Genomic DNA, 16,238 nt, shown 5'->3' with positions numbered 1-16,238 from the left:
ACCAATAGAGCTTCGCGCCACATCCTAAGAACCTCATAGGCTGGTATGGATGTGCATGACCAGATTCTGTCCTATCCAGATATCCCGGGGAAGATCTCCAGCAGCAGTTCTGGAACACGTCGATGACTAGATCAAGGAGGACCGGTCTTGCAAGATGTTCCCGTGAAGCGAAAAGAGCATGATGACCACCGCCATAAGCATCACAGTAGCAGACCCCCATGCTGCCCAGATCCAGTCGGCCGCCGGCACCACCATGGTGTCTAGAAGCATGCAAGAGTACACCTGCCCGCAGACTCGTACGGGCCAAGATCCGAACCAGCATGGCTGCAGGACGTGCACTGACCACGCCGCAACACCACGTGGTCACGAACGACCAACTCGCTGCCGACCAAGAGCAGCCGCACCGGCAAACGAGAAAGATGCCGTCAGGATCCCATGGAGCTGCCCAGATCTGAGCCGTCGCCACAAGATGCCCTGCCACCGCTATCATAGGACCCCGTGTGAGCTTTGCCGATGGTACCCTCAGGCAGCAGCAAGACAAGGGGAAGGAGAGGCGGCCTCGGGAGTCACCGGCGGTGGTGTTTCCCCCGTGTCGCCAGATCGGGGCGACGCGGTAGTTTTGTTATCTGTTTGTTCTCGAATTCTATAGCTTATATTGGGGGATATAAATTGCGAAAATAATAGTATATAGTAGCTAGTGTTTGAAAATAATTTTGCAAATTGTCTTGATAGTACATGATCATGTGATTTACATTTACGTGTACTAACCTCGTTGACGAGTTCTGTTGAGTTTTGCGTGAATGAAAATTTTAAAATCAATGTGAGACATCGGTATGAGATGAACAAGGAGAGGCAAGAACCTAAGCTTGGGGATGCCCAAGGCATGCCAATGTAATATCTAAGGATACTCAAGCGTCTCAGCTTGGGGATGCCCTAGAAGACATTCCCTCTTTCCTCTTCAAAAACTATCAGTATCTCTCGGTTGGATCGAAATTTTTGTGCGTTCACATATTATGTGCTTTGCTTGGAGCATCATTTGCTTTTCCTTTGTTTGCTAGTCTTTAAAATCATCATATTCTGGTTGCACATGTATGAGAGAGACACACATTGGTCATAATTGTAGAATTGGACTTTATGTTTCACTTATATCTTTGGAGTTGAAGCTCTTATAGAATTGTTCTTGCACTTCACTTATACATGTGAGAGCATGGTGGAATAAACATGCTTTATAGAAAAGATTAGGACTCTCTTACTCCACTTAAATCTTTTTGGAGAGTTGAATAATAAATGGTAATTTGCATGAATTGTATGTTGGTCCTAAAAATAATAAGTATTGATCGCTGGTATAATAAAAACTTGCATGAACTTGTAGATCAATGAACTTGATAATTGGGTTACTTGCAATAATTTTGAGATAACTAATGGATGTGTCGATGAAAAGACTTTAGTGGAGTAGTGGGAAGGTGCCATAAGGTCATACACATCAATACTCATCGTCATCGATGTGAAACTGATTGTAAGAGGTCTAAGTTGAAGAATGTTGTAAGTAACCACTCACGTAGAACGGGCCGGGAGGCGCAATGGGCCTCGGCTCACCAAACTCTTCTCCTAGGAGTAATCGGTCTCATGGTTAAGAAATAGTGAGATGTTTTGGGTTATGAGTTAACGTCTTCAATGCACTTCCACATATACAAATATTTTCTAGCCTCTTTGTGTTGGGGAGCGCAGTATTTCAAATTTTTCCTATGATCATGCAAGATCTATCTAGGAGATGCATAGCAACGAGAGGGGAGAGTATGTCTACGTACCCTCATAGACCGAAAGCGGAAGCATTTAGTAACATGGTTGATGTAGTTGAACGTCTTCGTGATCCAACCGATCAAGTACCGAACGCACGACACCTCCGCGATCTGCACACGTTCAGCTCGGTGACGTCCCTCGTACTCTTGATCCAGCTGAGCCCGAGGGTGAGTTCCGTTAGCACGGCGGCGTGTTTATGGTGATGATGAAGTTACCGACGCAGGGCTTCGCCTAAGCACTATGACAATATGACCGAGGTGTAAAACTGTGGAGGGGGGAACCGCACACGGATGAAGGTCAACTTGTGTGTCTATGGGGTGCCCCCTCCCCCGTATATAAAGGAGGGGAGGAGGACGCCGGCCGGCCCCAAGGGGAGCGCCCAAGTGGGGGAATCCTACTCCAAGTAGGAATCGGTCCCCCCTTTCCTAGTCCAAGTAGGAGAAGAAGGAAGGAGAGGGTGAGGGAGAGGGAAAGAGGGGCCGCGCCCCCTCCCCTAGTCCTATTCGGACTCCCCTTGTGGGGGGGGGCGCCACCTCTTGGTTGCTGCCCCCTCTCTCCCCCAAGGCCCACTAAGGCCCATTACTTCCCCGGGGGGTTCCGGTAACCCCTCCAGCACTCTGATTTTATCCGAAACTATCCGGAACACTTCCGGTGTCCGAATAACATGGTCCAATATATCAATCTTTAAGTCTCGACCATTTCGAGGCTCCTCGTCATGTCCGCGGTCTCATCAGGGACTCCGAACAATCTTCGGTACGTCAAATCACATAACTCATAATACAAATCGTCATCGAACATTAAGCGTGCGGACCCTATAGGTTCGAGAACTATGTAGAGATGACCGAGACCCATCTCCGGTCAATAACCAATAGCGGAACCTGGATGCTCATATTGGTTCCTACATATTCTACGAAGATCTTTATCGGTCAAACCGCATAACAACATACGTTGTTCCCTTTGTCATCGGTACGTTACTTGCCCGAGATTCGATCGTCGGTATCATCATACCTAGTTCAATCTCGTCGCCATCAAGTCTCTTTACTCGTTCCGTAATGAATCATCTCGCAACTAACTCATTAGTCATATTGCTTGCAAGGCTTATAGTGATGTGCATTACCGAGAGGGCCCAGAGATACCTCTCCGAGAATTGGAGTGACAAATCCTAATCTCGATCTATGCCAACTCAACAAACACCATCGGAGACACCTGTAGAGCATCTTTATAATCACCCAGTTACGTTGTGATGTTTGATAGCACACTAAGTGTTCCTCCGATATTCGGGAGTTGCATAATCTCATAGTCATAGGAACATGTATAAGTCATGAAGAAAGCAATAGCAATAAACTAAACGATCATAGTGCTAAGCTAACGGATGGGTCTAGTCCATCACATCATTCTCTAATGATGTGATCCCGTTCATCAAATGACAACACATGTCCATGGCTAGGAAACTTAACCATCTTTGATTAACGAGCTAGTCAAGTAGAGGCATACTAGGGACACTCTGTTTGTCTATGTATTCACACATGTACTAAGTTTCTGGTTAATACAATTCTAGAATGAATAATAAACATTTATCATGATATAAGGAAATATAAATAACAACTTTATTATTGCCTCTAGGGCATATTTCCTTTAGTCTCCCACTTGTACTAGAGTCAATAATCTAGATTACACAGTAATTATTCTAACACCCATGGAGTCTTGGTGTTGATCATGTTTTGCTCGTGAGAGAGGCTTAGTCAATGGATCTGCAACATTCAGATCCGTATGTATCTTGCAAATCTATATGTCACCCTCATTGACTTGATCGCGGATGGAATTGAAGCGTTTCTTGATGTGCTTGGTTCTCTTGTGAAATCTGGATTCCTTTGCCAAGGCAATTGCACCAGTATTGTCACAAAAGATTTTCATTGGACCCGATGCACTAAGTATTACATCTAGATCGGATATGAACTCCTTCATCCAGACTCCTTCATTTGCTGCTTCCGAAGCAGCTATGTATTCCGCTTCACACGTAGATCCCGCCACGACGCTCTGCTTAGAATTGCACCAACTAGCAGCTCCACCATTCAATAAAAATACGTATCCGGTTTGTGACTTAGTGTCATCCGGATCAGTGTCAAAGCTTGCATCGACGTAACCGTTTACGACAAGCTCTTTGTCACCTCCATAAACGAGGAACATGTCCTTAGTCCTTTTTAGGTATTTCAGGATGTTCTTGACTGCTGTCCAGTGATCCACTCTTGGATTAGTTTGGTACCTCCATGCTAAACTAATAGCAAGGCACACATCAGGTCTGGTACACATCATTGCATACATGATAGAACCTATGGCTGAGGCATAGGGAATGACTTTCATTTTCTCTCTATCTTGTGCAGTGGTCGGGCATTGAGTCTAACTCAACTTCACACCTTGTAATACAAGCAAGAACCCTTTCTTTGCTTGATCCATTTTGAACTTCTTCAAAACTTTATCAAGGTATGTGCTTTGTGGAAGTCCAATTAAGCGTCTTGATCTATTTCTATAGATCTTGATGCCCAATATATAAGCAGCTTCACCGAGGTCATTCTTTGATAAATTCTTATTCAAGTATCCTTTTATGCTATTTAGAAATTCAGTATCATTTGCGATCAACAATATGTCATCCACATATAATATCAGAAATGCTACAGAGCTCCCACTTACTTTCTTGTAAATACAGGCTTCTCCAAAAGTCTGTATAAAACCAGATGCTTTGATCACACTACCAAAGCGTATATTCCAACTCCGAGATGCCTGCACCAGTCCATAAATGGATCGCTGGAGCTTGCACACTTTGTTAGCATATTTTGGATCGATTAAACCTTCCGGCTGCATCATATAAAACTCTTCTTTAAGATATCCATTAAGGAATGCAGTTTTGACATCCATTTGCCAAATTTCATAATCATAAAATGCGGCAATTGCTAACATGATTCAAACGGACTTAAGCATCGCTTTGGGTGAGAAGGTCTCATCGTAGTCAACTCCTTAAACTTGTCGAAAACCTTTCACAACAAGTCGAGCTTTGTAGACAGTAACATTACCGTCAGCGCCAGTCTTCTTCTTGAAGATCCATTTATTCTCTATGGCTTGCCGATCACCGGGCAAGTCAACCAAAGTCCATACTTTGTTCTCATACATGGATCCCATCTCAGATTTCATGGCCTCAAGCCATTTTGCGGAATCTGGGCTCATCATCGCTTCCTCATAGTTTGTAGGTTCGTCATGGTCAAGTAACATGACCTCTAGAACATGATTACCGTACCACTCTAGTGCGGATCTTGCTCTGGTTGACCTAGAAGGTTCGGTAGTAACTTGATTAGAAGTTTCATGATCATCATCATCAACTTTCTCACTAATTGGTGTTGGAATCACTGGAACTGATTTCTGTGATGAACTACTTTCCAATAAGGGAGAAGGTACATTTACCTCATCAAGTTCTACTTTCCTACCACTCACTTCTTTTGAGAGAAACTCCTTCTCTAGAAAGGATCCATTCTTAGCAACGAATATCTTGCCTTCGAGTCTGTGATAGAAGGTGTGCCCAACAGTTTCCTTTGGGTATCCTATGAAGATACATTTCTCCGATTTGGGTTCGAGCCTATCAGGTTGAAGCTTTTTCACATAAGCATCGCAGCCCCAAACTTTAAGAAATGACAACTTGGGTTTCTTGCCAAACCATAGTTCATATGGTGTCGTCTCAACGGATTTCGACGGTGCCCTATTTAACGTGAATGCAGCTGTCTCTAAAGCATAACCCCAAAACGATAGCGGTAAATTAGTAAGAGACATCATAGATCGCACCATATCTAATAAAGTGCGGTTACGACATTCATACACACCATTACGCTGCGGTGTTCCAGGTGGCATGAGTTGCGAAACTATTCCGCATTGTTTCAAATGAAGACCAAACTCATAAATCAAATATTCACCTCCACGATCAGATCGTAGAAACTTAATTTTCTTATTACGATGATTTTCCACTTCACTCTGAAATTCTTTGAACTTTTCAAATGTTTCAGACTTATGTTTCATCAAGTAGATATACCCATATCTGCTCAAATCATCTGTGAAGGTCAGAAAATAATGATACCCGCCACGAGCATCAACACTCATCGGACCGCATACATCAGTATGTATTATTTCCAATAAGTCTGTTGCTCGTTCCATTGTTCCGGAGAACGGAGTCTTAGTCATCTTGCCCATGAGGCATGGTTCGCAAGCATCAAGTGATTCCAAAAGCCCATCAGCATGGAGTTTCTTCATGCGCTTTACACCAATATGACCTAAACGGCAGTGCCACAAATAGTTTGCACTATCATTATTAAACTTATATCTTTCGGCTTCAATACTATGAATATGTGTATCACTACCATCGAGATTCAATAAAAATAGACCACTCATCAAGGGTGCATGACCATAAAAGATATTACTCATATAAATAGAACAACCTTTATTCTCTGATTTAAATGAATAACCGTCTCGCATCAAACAAGATCAAGATATAATGTTCATGCTTATGCTGACACCAAATAACAATTATTTAGGTCTAATACTAATCCTGAAGGTAGATGTAGAGGTAGCGTGTCGACTGCGATCACATCGACTTTGGAACCATTTCCCACGCGCATCGTCACCTCGTCCTTAGCCAATATTCGCTTAATCCGTAGCCCCTATTTCGAGTTGCAAATATGAGAAACAGAACCAGTATCAAATACCCAGGCGCGACTGCGAGTATTAGTAAGGTACACAGCAATAACATGTATATCAAATATACCTTTCACTTTGCCATCCTTCTTATCCGCCAAATACTTGGGGCAGTTCCGCCTCTAGTGACCAGTCCGTTTGCACTAGAAGCACTCAGTCTCGGGCTTAGGTCCTGATACGTCTCTGTCGTATCTATAATTTTTGATTGTTCCATGCCAATATTATACAACTTTCATCTACTTTTGGCAACTCTTTATAATATTTTCGGGACTAACATATTGATCCAGTGCCTAGTGTCAGTTCCTGTTTGTTGCATGTTTTTTGTTTTGCAGAAAATCCATATCAAACGGAGTCCAAACGGGATAAAATATAGAGATTTTTTGTTGGAATATATGTGATTTTGGGGAAGAAGAATCAACGTGAGACGATGCCCAAGGGGGCCATGAGGCAGGGGGCGCGCCCCTGACCCTCGTGGCCACCCCGTAAGGTGGTTGGTGCCCTTCTGTCGCCGCAAGAAATCCAATATCCTGATACAAATCGTGTTAAAATTTCAGCCCAATCGGAGTTACGGATCTCTGGGAATATAAGAAACGGTGAAAGGCCAGAATCTGGAGCGCGGAAACAGAGAGAGACAGAGAGACAGATCCAATCTCGGAGGGGCTCTCGCCCCTCCGCCGCCATGGAAGCCATGGACCAGGGGGTAAACCCTTCTCCCATCTATGGAGAAGGTCAAGGAAAATAAGAAGAAGGGGGTCTCTCTCCCCCTCTCTCCTGGTGGCGCCGGAACGCCGCCGGGGCAATCATCGTGTGACGGCGATCTACACCAACACCTCCATCATCTTCATCACCTTCCCCCATCTATGTATAGTGGTCCACTCTCCCGCAATCCGTTGTACCCTCTACTTGAACATGGTGCTTTATGCTTCATATTATTATCCAATGATGTGTTGCCATCCTATGATGTCTGAGTAGATTTTCGTTGTCCTATCAGTAATTAGTGAATTGCTATGATTGGTTTAATTTGCTTGTGGTTATGTTGCTGTACTTTGGTGCCCATCATATGAGCGCGCGCGTGGATCACACCATAGGGTTAGTTTATGTTTATAGGACTATGTATTGGAGGGCAAGAGTGATAGAAGCTTCAACCTAGCATAGAAATTGATGCATACAGGATTGAAGGGGGACCAATATATCTTAATGCTATGGTTGGGTTTTACCTTAATGAACATTAGTAGTTGCGGATGCTTGCTAATAGTTCCAATCATAAGTACATAGAATTCCAAGTCAGGGATGACATGCTAGCAGTGGCCTCTCCCACATAAAACTTGCTATCGGTCTAGTAGAGTAGTCAATTTCTTAGGGACAATTTCGCAACTCCTACCACCACTTTTCCACACTCGCTATACTAACTTTATTGCTTCTTTACCTAAAACGGACCCTAGTTTTTATTTACATGCTCTTTATATTCTTGCAAACCTATCTCGTTACACCTACAAAGTACTTCTAGTTTTGTACTTGTTCTAGGTAAAGCGAACATCAAGCGTGCGTAGAGTTGTATAGGTGGTCGATAAAACTTGGGGGAATATTTGTTCTACCTTTAGCTCCTCGTTGGGTTCGACACTCTTACTTATCGAAAGAGGCTACAATTGATCCCTATACTTGTGGGTTATCAAGACCTTTTTCTGGCGCCGTTGCCGGGGAGTTATAGAGTGGGGTGAATATTCTCGTGTGTGCTTGTTTGCTTTATCACTAAGTAGTTTTTATTTTGTGCTCTTGTTCTCTACCTTTAGTTATGGGTAGGAAACACACAATACCTAAAAAAATTAGTGGCACCTACTAAACCAATGGTTGAAGAACCACTCAAAATCTATCACACTACTGAAGCTTTTTACTTGGATCATCTTCGATCCCTATGTGCTCGAGCTGAAACCCCAACTAGCTTAGTTGAGGGCAAATCTTTAGATGAGCATGCTTGTTATGTGCGACACCACATATCTGAAAAAGGAAAACTTTTACTGGATCAAATTCATCGTTTGCACTACTATGCTTGGAATTTATATGAAATATATGATTGTACTTGTTGTTCTAAAGACCCTAAGAAACACCTTCCTTACCAATGTGAGTTTAGTGATAATGGAATCATATCTTCGTATACTGAGGGTGTTTATAATTACTATGATGTTCAACAAATTGAAGAATTTGTTGCTTTTAGGGGTACTTGTAAAATTGCTTCTTTTATTGAAGAGTGTGATACTACTCTCTACAAATCTGAAAATTTGGCTATACTTAAATATTGCTATGATAGTTATGCTTCTAATCCTTATATTAAACCATATATTGAGGACTCCTCCACTGTCCAAGAAGAGACTAATATTTTGCAGGAGTCTATGGAAGAACAAATTAATGACATTGCCAGCTCATTGGATGAAAAATATGAGGATGAGAGCAAAGAACAAAAGGAGGAAGAGCGGATTGATCACCCGTTCCCACCATCTAATGAGATTAACTCTTTATCCCATACATTGTTTAATTTCCCTTCGAATTTACCGAAGGATGAATGCTATGTTGATTGTTATGATCCCGTTGATTCTTTTGAAATATCCCTTTTTGATGATACTTGATATGCTTGTGGCCAAGATGCCAATATGAATTATTCTTATGGAGATGAACTTGCTATAGTTCCTTATATTAAACATGAAATTGTTGCTATTGCACCCACGCATGATAGTCCTATTATCTTTTTGAATTCTCCCGACTACACTATATCGGAGAAGTTTGCCCTTATTAAGGATTATATTGATGGGTTGCGTTTTACTACTACACATGATGATTTTGATAGATATAATATGCATGTGCTTGCTGCTCCTACTTGCAATTATTATGAGAGAGGAACTACATCTCCGCCTCTCCATGTTTCCAATATGATAAAATTGCAAGAAACTGTTTATACTATGCGTTGGCCTTTACTATGTGCGCATGAATTGTTCTTTTATGACATGCCGATGTATAGGAAGAGAGTTAGACTTCATTTTTGCATGATATATTTTGCTTTGTGCTAACTACTAAATCACAAATCATTGTTAATTAAAATCGGCTTTGATATACCTTGGGATCTGGGTGGATCCATTACTTGAGCACTATATGCCTAGCTGAATGGCTTTAAAGAAAGAGCTGCCAGGGAGACAACCCGGAAGTTTTAGAGAGTCATTTATTTCTATTGTGCGCTATACAAAGTTTAAAAACAAAAAAATAAAGAGGGAAACCTAAAACTTTTTCAAAAAGAAGAGCGAAAGTAAGAAAGACAAGCATTGTTAAAGTGGGAGATAGCCTTGAACTTTGTTCACGCCCATGGAAACTTTGTGACCCTTGATTACAGAAAAATTTCAACATAAATAATTATCCCCTTGTACAAATCCATTGTATCATAAAAATAATGTGCCAAGATTTGCCTTTAGGATGTTTACATTGCTTGTTGGTTTGTGCGGTGCAAAACAGAAACTTTGGCTGTAGTGCGCGATTTTACATTTTTTACTGGTTCATCAAACAATTCTGAAACTTTTTGCACTGTCTTTATATACAAATTGTTTATTTTTCCTATTTTTTTAAGAATTTTTGGAGTAACAGAAGTATGATGAATGTTCAGATTACTACAGACTGTCCTGTTTAAGACAAATTCTGTTTTTGATGCATCGTTTGCTTGTTTTGATGAAACTATCGATTTCTATCAGTGAATAAGCCATGGAAAAGTTCTATTATAGTAGATAAAATGCAAAAAAAAATATGAATTGGTTTGCAACAGTACTTAGAGTAGTGATTTGCTTTATTATACTAACGGATCTTACCGAGCTTTCTGTTGAGTTTTGTGTGGATGAAGTGATCAAAGATCGAGGAGGTCTCGATATGAGGAGAAGGAGGTGAGGCAAGAGCTCACGCTTGGGGATGGACAAGGCACCCCAAGTAAATATTTAAAGAGACTCGAGCGTCTAAGCTTGGGGATGCCCGGGAAGGCATCCCATCTTTCTTCAATAAGTATCGGTATGTTTTCGGATTCGTTTCGTTCATGTGATATGTGCAAATCTTGGAGTGTATTTTGCATTTAGTTTTCACTTTTCTTTGATGCACCATGCTGGTATGAGATAGTCCATGATTGATTTATAGAATTCTCTTTGCACTTCACTTATATCTTTTGAGTATGGCTTTATAGAACGCTTCATGTGCTTCACTTATATCTTTTGAAGTTTGGATTGCCTGTTTCCCTACACATAGAAAGCCACCATTTGTAGAATGATCTTTTGCTTCACTTATATCTGTTAGAGCGTGGGCTTATCTTTTGTAGAAAGAATTAAACTCTCTTGCTTCACTTATATCTATTTAGAGAGAGGACATGAATTGGTCATTCACATGGTTAGTCATAAAATCCTACATAAAACTTGTAGATCGTTGAATATGATATGTTTGATTCCTTGCAATAGTTTTGTGATATAAAGATGGTGATATTAGAGTCATGCTAGTGGGTAATTGTGGATTGTAGAAATACTTGTGTTGAAATTTGTGATTCCCGTAGCATGCACGTATGGTGAACCGTTATGTAACAAAGTTGGAGCATGAGGTATTTCTTGATTGTCTTCCTTATGAGTGGCGGTCGGGGACGAGCGATGGTCTTTGCCTACCAATCTATCCCCCTAGGAGCATGCGTGTAGTACTTTGTTTCGATGACTAATAGATTTTTGCAATAAGTATGTGAGTTCTTTATGACTAGTGTTGAGTCCATGGATTATACGCACTCTCACCCTTCCATCATTGCTAGCCTCTTCGGTACCATGCATTGCCCTTTCTCACCTTGAGAGTTGGTGCAAACTTCGCCAGTGCATCCAAACCCCGTGATACGATACACTCTATCACACATAAGCCTTCCTATATCTTCCTCAAAACAGCCACCATACCTACCTATTATGGCATTTCCATAGCCATTCCGAGATATATTGCCATTCAACTTCCATCATCATCATATACATGACTTGAGCATTTATTGTCATATTGCTTTGCATGATCGTAAGATAGCTAGCATGATGTTTTCATGGCTTGTCCATTTTTTTTATTTCATTGCTATGCTAGATCATTGCACATCCCGGTACAACGCCGGATGCATTCATATAGAGTCATATTTTTGTTCTAGTATCGACCTGTAATATTGAGTTGTAAGTAAATAAAAGTGTGATGATCATCATTATTAGAGCATTGTCCCATGTGAGGAAAGGATGATGGAAGCTATGATTCCCTCACAAGTTGGGATGAGTATCCGGACTTTACAAAAAAATAAAATAGGCCAAAGAAGCCCACAAAAAAATAAAAGAGGCCAAAGAAGCCCACCAAAAAAACAAAAAAAGAGAGAAAAAGAGAGAAGGGGCAATGTTACTCTCCTTTTACCACACTTGTGCTTCAAAGTAGCACCATGTTCTTCATAGAGAGAGTCTCCTACGTTGTCACTTTCATATACTAGTGGGAATTTTTCATTATAGAACTTGGCTTGTATATTCTGATGATGGGCTCCCTCAAATGCCCGAGGTCTTCATGAGCAAGCAAGTTGGATGCACACCCACTTAGTTTTCAGTTTGAGCTTTCATACACTTATAGCTCTAGTGCATCTGTTGCATGGCAATCCCTACTCCTCACATTGACATCAATTGATGGGCATCTCCATAGCCCATAGATTAGCCGCGTCGATGTGAGACTTTCTTCCTTTTTGTCTTCTCCACATTACCTCCACCATCATATTCTATTCCACCTATAGTGCTATATCCATGGCTCACACTCATGTATTGCTTGAAAGTTGAAAAGGTTCGAGAACATCAAAAGTATGAAACAATTGCTTGGCTTGTTATCGGGGTTGTGCATGATTTGAATACTTTGTGTGGTGAAGATGGAGCATAGCCAGAGCATATGATTTTGCAGGGATAACTTTCTTTGGCCATGTTATTTTGAAAAGACATGATTGCTTTATTAGTATGCTTGAAGTATTATTGTCTTAATGTCAAATGATAGACTATTACTTTGAATCACTCGTGTCTTAATATTCATGCCATGATTAGATTACATGATCAAGATTATGCTAGGTAGCATTCCACATCAAAAATTATCTTTTTTATCATATACCTACTCGAGGACGAGCAGGAATTAAGCTTGGGGATACTGATACGTCTTCGTCGTATCTATAATTTTTGATTGTTCCATGCCAATATTATACAACTTTCATATACTTTTGGCAACTCTTTATACTATTTTTGGGACTAACATATTGATCCAGTGCCCATGCCAGTTCCTGTTTGTTGCATGTTTTTTGTTTCACAGAAAATCCATATCGAACGGAGTCCAAACGGGATAAAAACTTACGGAGATTTTGTTTTGGAATATATGTGACTTTTGGGAAGAAGAATCAATGCGATACGATGCCCGAGGGGGCCACGAGCAGGGGGGCGCGCACCCGACCCTCGTGGCCACTCCGTAAGGCACGTGGTGCGCTTCTTTTGCCGCAAGAAAGCCAATATCCGGATACAGATCGTGTTAAAATTTCAGCCCAATCAGAGTTACGAATCTCCGGGAATATAAGAAACAGTGAAAGGCCAAAATCTGGAGTGCAGAAACAGAGAGAGACAGAGAGACAGATCCAATCTCGGAGGGGCTCTCGCCCCTCCGCCGCCATGGAATCCATGGACCAGGGGGTAAACCCTTCTCCCATCTAGGGAGAAGGTCAAGGAAGAAGAAGAAGAATGGGGCTTTCTCCCCCTCTCTCCCAGTGGCACCGGAACGCCGCCGGGGCCATCATCATGTGACGGTGATCTACACCAACACCTCCGTCATCTTCACCAACATATTCATCACCTTCCCCCATCTATCTACAGCGGTCCACTCTCCCGCAACCTGCTGTACCCTCTACTTGAATATGGTGCTTTATTCTTCATATTATTATCCAATGATGTGTTTCCATCCTATGATGTCTGAGTAGATTTTCGTTGTCCTATCGGTAATTGGTGAATGCTATGATTGGTTTAATTTGCTTGTGGTTATGTGGCTGTCCTTTGGTGCCCATCATATGAGCGCGCACGTGGATCACACCATAGGGTTAGTTGTATGTTGATAGGACTATGTATTGGACGACAAGAGTGATAGAAGCTTCAACCTAGCATAGAAATTGATGCATACATGATTGAAGGGGGACCAATATATGTTAATGGTATGGTTGGGTTTTACCTTAATGAACATTAGTAGTTGCGGATGCTTGCTAATAGTTCCAATAATAAGTGCATAGAATTCCAAGTCAGGGATGACATGCTAGCAGTGGCCTCTCCCACATAAAACTTGCTATCGGTCTAGTAGAGTAGTCAATTGCTTAGGGACAATTTCGCAACTCCTACCACCACTTTTCCACACTCTCTATACTAACTTTATTGCTTCTTTACCTAAAACAGCCACTAGTTTTATTTACGTGCTCTTTATATTCTTGCAAACCTATCCCTTACACCTACAAAGTACTTCTAGTTTTATACTTGTTCTAGGTAAAGCGAACGTCAAGCGTGCGTAGAGTTGTTTCGGTGGTCGATAAAACTTGAGGGAATATTTGTTCTACCTTTAGCTCCTCGTTGGGTTCGACACTCTTACTTATCAAAAGAGGCTACAATTGATCCCTATACTTGTGGGTTATCAGGTCCACACTTGGGCTTCTTCACTTGAGTAGTAACTTGTTTGCCGTTCTTCTTGAAGTTCCCCTTTCCCTTTGCCCTTCTTCCTAAAACTAGTGGTCTTGTTGACGATCAACACTTGATGCTCCTTCTTGATTTCTACCTCGGGAGCCTTAAGCATTGCGAAGAGCTCGGGAATTGTCTTATCCATCCCTTGCATATTATAGTTCATCACGAAGCTTTTGTAGCTTGGTGGTAGTGATTGAAGAACTGTGTCCATGACACTATCATCAGGAAGATTAACTCCTAGTTGAGTCAAGTGGTTGTGGTACCCAGACATTCTGAGTATATGTTCACTGACAGAACTATTCTCCTCCATCTTGCAGCTATAGAACTTATTGAAGACTTCATATCTCTCAATTCAGGCATTTGCTTGAAATATTAACTTCAACTCTTGTAACAGATCATGTGCTCCATGACGTTCAAAACATCGTTGCAGTCCCGATTCTAAGCCATAAAGCATGGCACACTGAACAATCGAGTAGTCATCAGCTTTACTCTACCAGACGTTCATAGCATCTGGTGTTGCTCCTGCAGTGGGCTTTGCACCTAGCAGTGCTTCTAGGACGTAATTCTTCTGTGCAGCAATGAGGATAATCCTCAAGTTACGGGCCCAGTCCGGGTAGTTGCTACCATCATCTTTCAACTTAGCTTTCTCTAGGAACGCATTAAAATTCAAAGGAACAGTAGCACGGGCCATTTATCTACAACAACATAGACATGCAAAATACTATCAAGCACTAAGTTCATGATAAATTAAAGTTCAATTAATCATATTACTTAAGAATTCCCACTTAGATAGACATCCCTCTAGTCATCTAAATGATCACGTGATCCATATCACCTAAGCCATGTCCGATCATCACGTGAGATGGAGAAGTTTTCAATGGTGAACATCACTATGTTGATCATATCTACTATATGATTCACGCTCGACTTTTCGGTCTCAGTGTTCCGAGGCCATATCTGCATATGCTGGCTTGCACCCGTTGTATGTGAACGTAGAGCTTATCACATCCGATCATCACGTGGTGCCTTGGCACGACGAACTGTAGCAACGGTGCATACTCAGGGAGAACACTTATACCTTGAAATTTAGTGAGAGATCATCTTATAATGCTACCGCCATACTAAGAAAAATAAGATGCATAAAAGATAAACATCACATGCAATCAATATAAGTGATATGATATGGACATCATCATCTTGTGCCTTTGATCTCCATCTCCAAAGCACCGTCATGATCACCATCGTCACCGGCTTGACACCTTGATGTCCATCGTAGCATCGTTGTCGTCTCGCCAACTATTGCTTCTATGACTATCGCTACCGCTTAGTGATAAAGTAAAGCAATTACATGGCGATTGCATTTCAACAATAAAGCGACAACCATATGGCTCTTGCCAGTTGCCGATAACTTTGTTACAAAACATGATCATCTCCTACAACAGTTTATATAATCATGTCTTGACCATATCACATCACAACATGCCTTGCAAAAACAATTTAGACATCCTCTACTTCGTTGTTGCAAGTTTTACGTGGCTGCTACGGGCTTAGAAAGAACCCTTCTTACCTATGCATCAAAAACCACAACGATTTTTTGTCAAGTGTGCTGTTTTAACCTTCTACAAGGATCGGGCGTAGTCACACTCGATTCAACTAAAGTTGGAGAAACAGACACTCACTAGCCACCTGTGTGCGAAGCACATCGGTAGAACCAGTCTCATGAACGCGGTCATGTAATGTCGGTCTGGGCCGCTTCATCCAACAATACCGCCGAATCAAAGTATGATATGATGGTAAGTAGTATGACTATTATCGCCCACAACTCTTTGTGTTCTACTCGTGCATATAACATCTACGCATAAACCTAGCTTGGATGCCACTATTGGGGAACGCAGTATTTCAAAATTTTCCTACGATCATGCAAGATCTATCTAGGAGATGCATAGCAACGCGAGGGGAGAG

The sequence above is a fragment of the Triticum urartu genome, chromosome 3 (assembly GCF_003073215.2).
Source record: "Triticum urartu cultivar G1812 chromosome 3, Tu2.1, whole genome shotgun sequence".
In the NCBI taxonomy this organism is placed as follows: Eukaryota; Viridiplantae; Streptophyta; class Magnoliopsida; order Poales; family Poaceae; genus Triticum; species Triticum urartu.
This window is presented reverse-complemented; position numbering follows the sequence as displayed.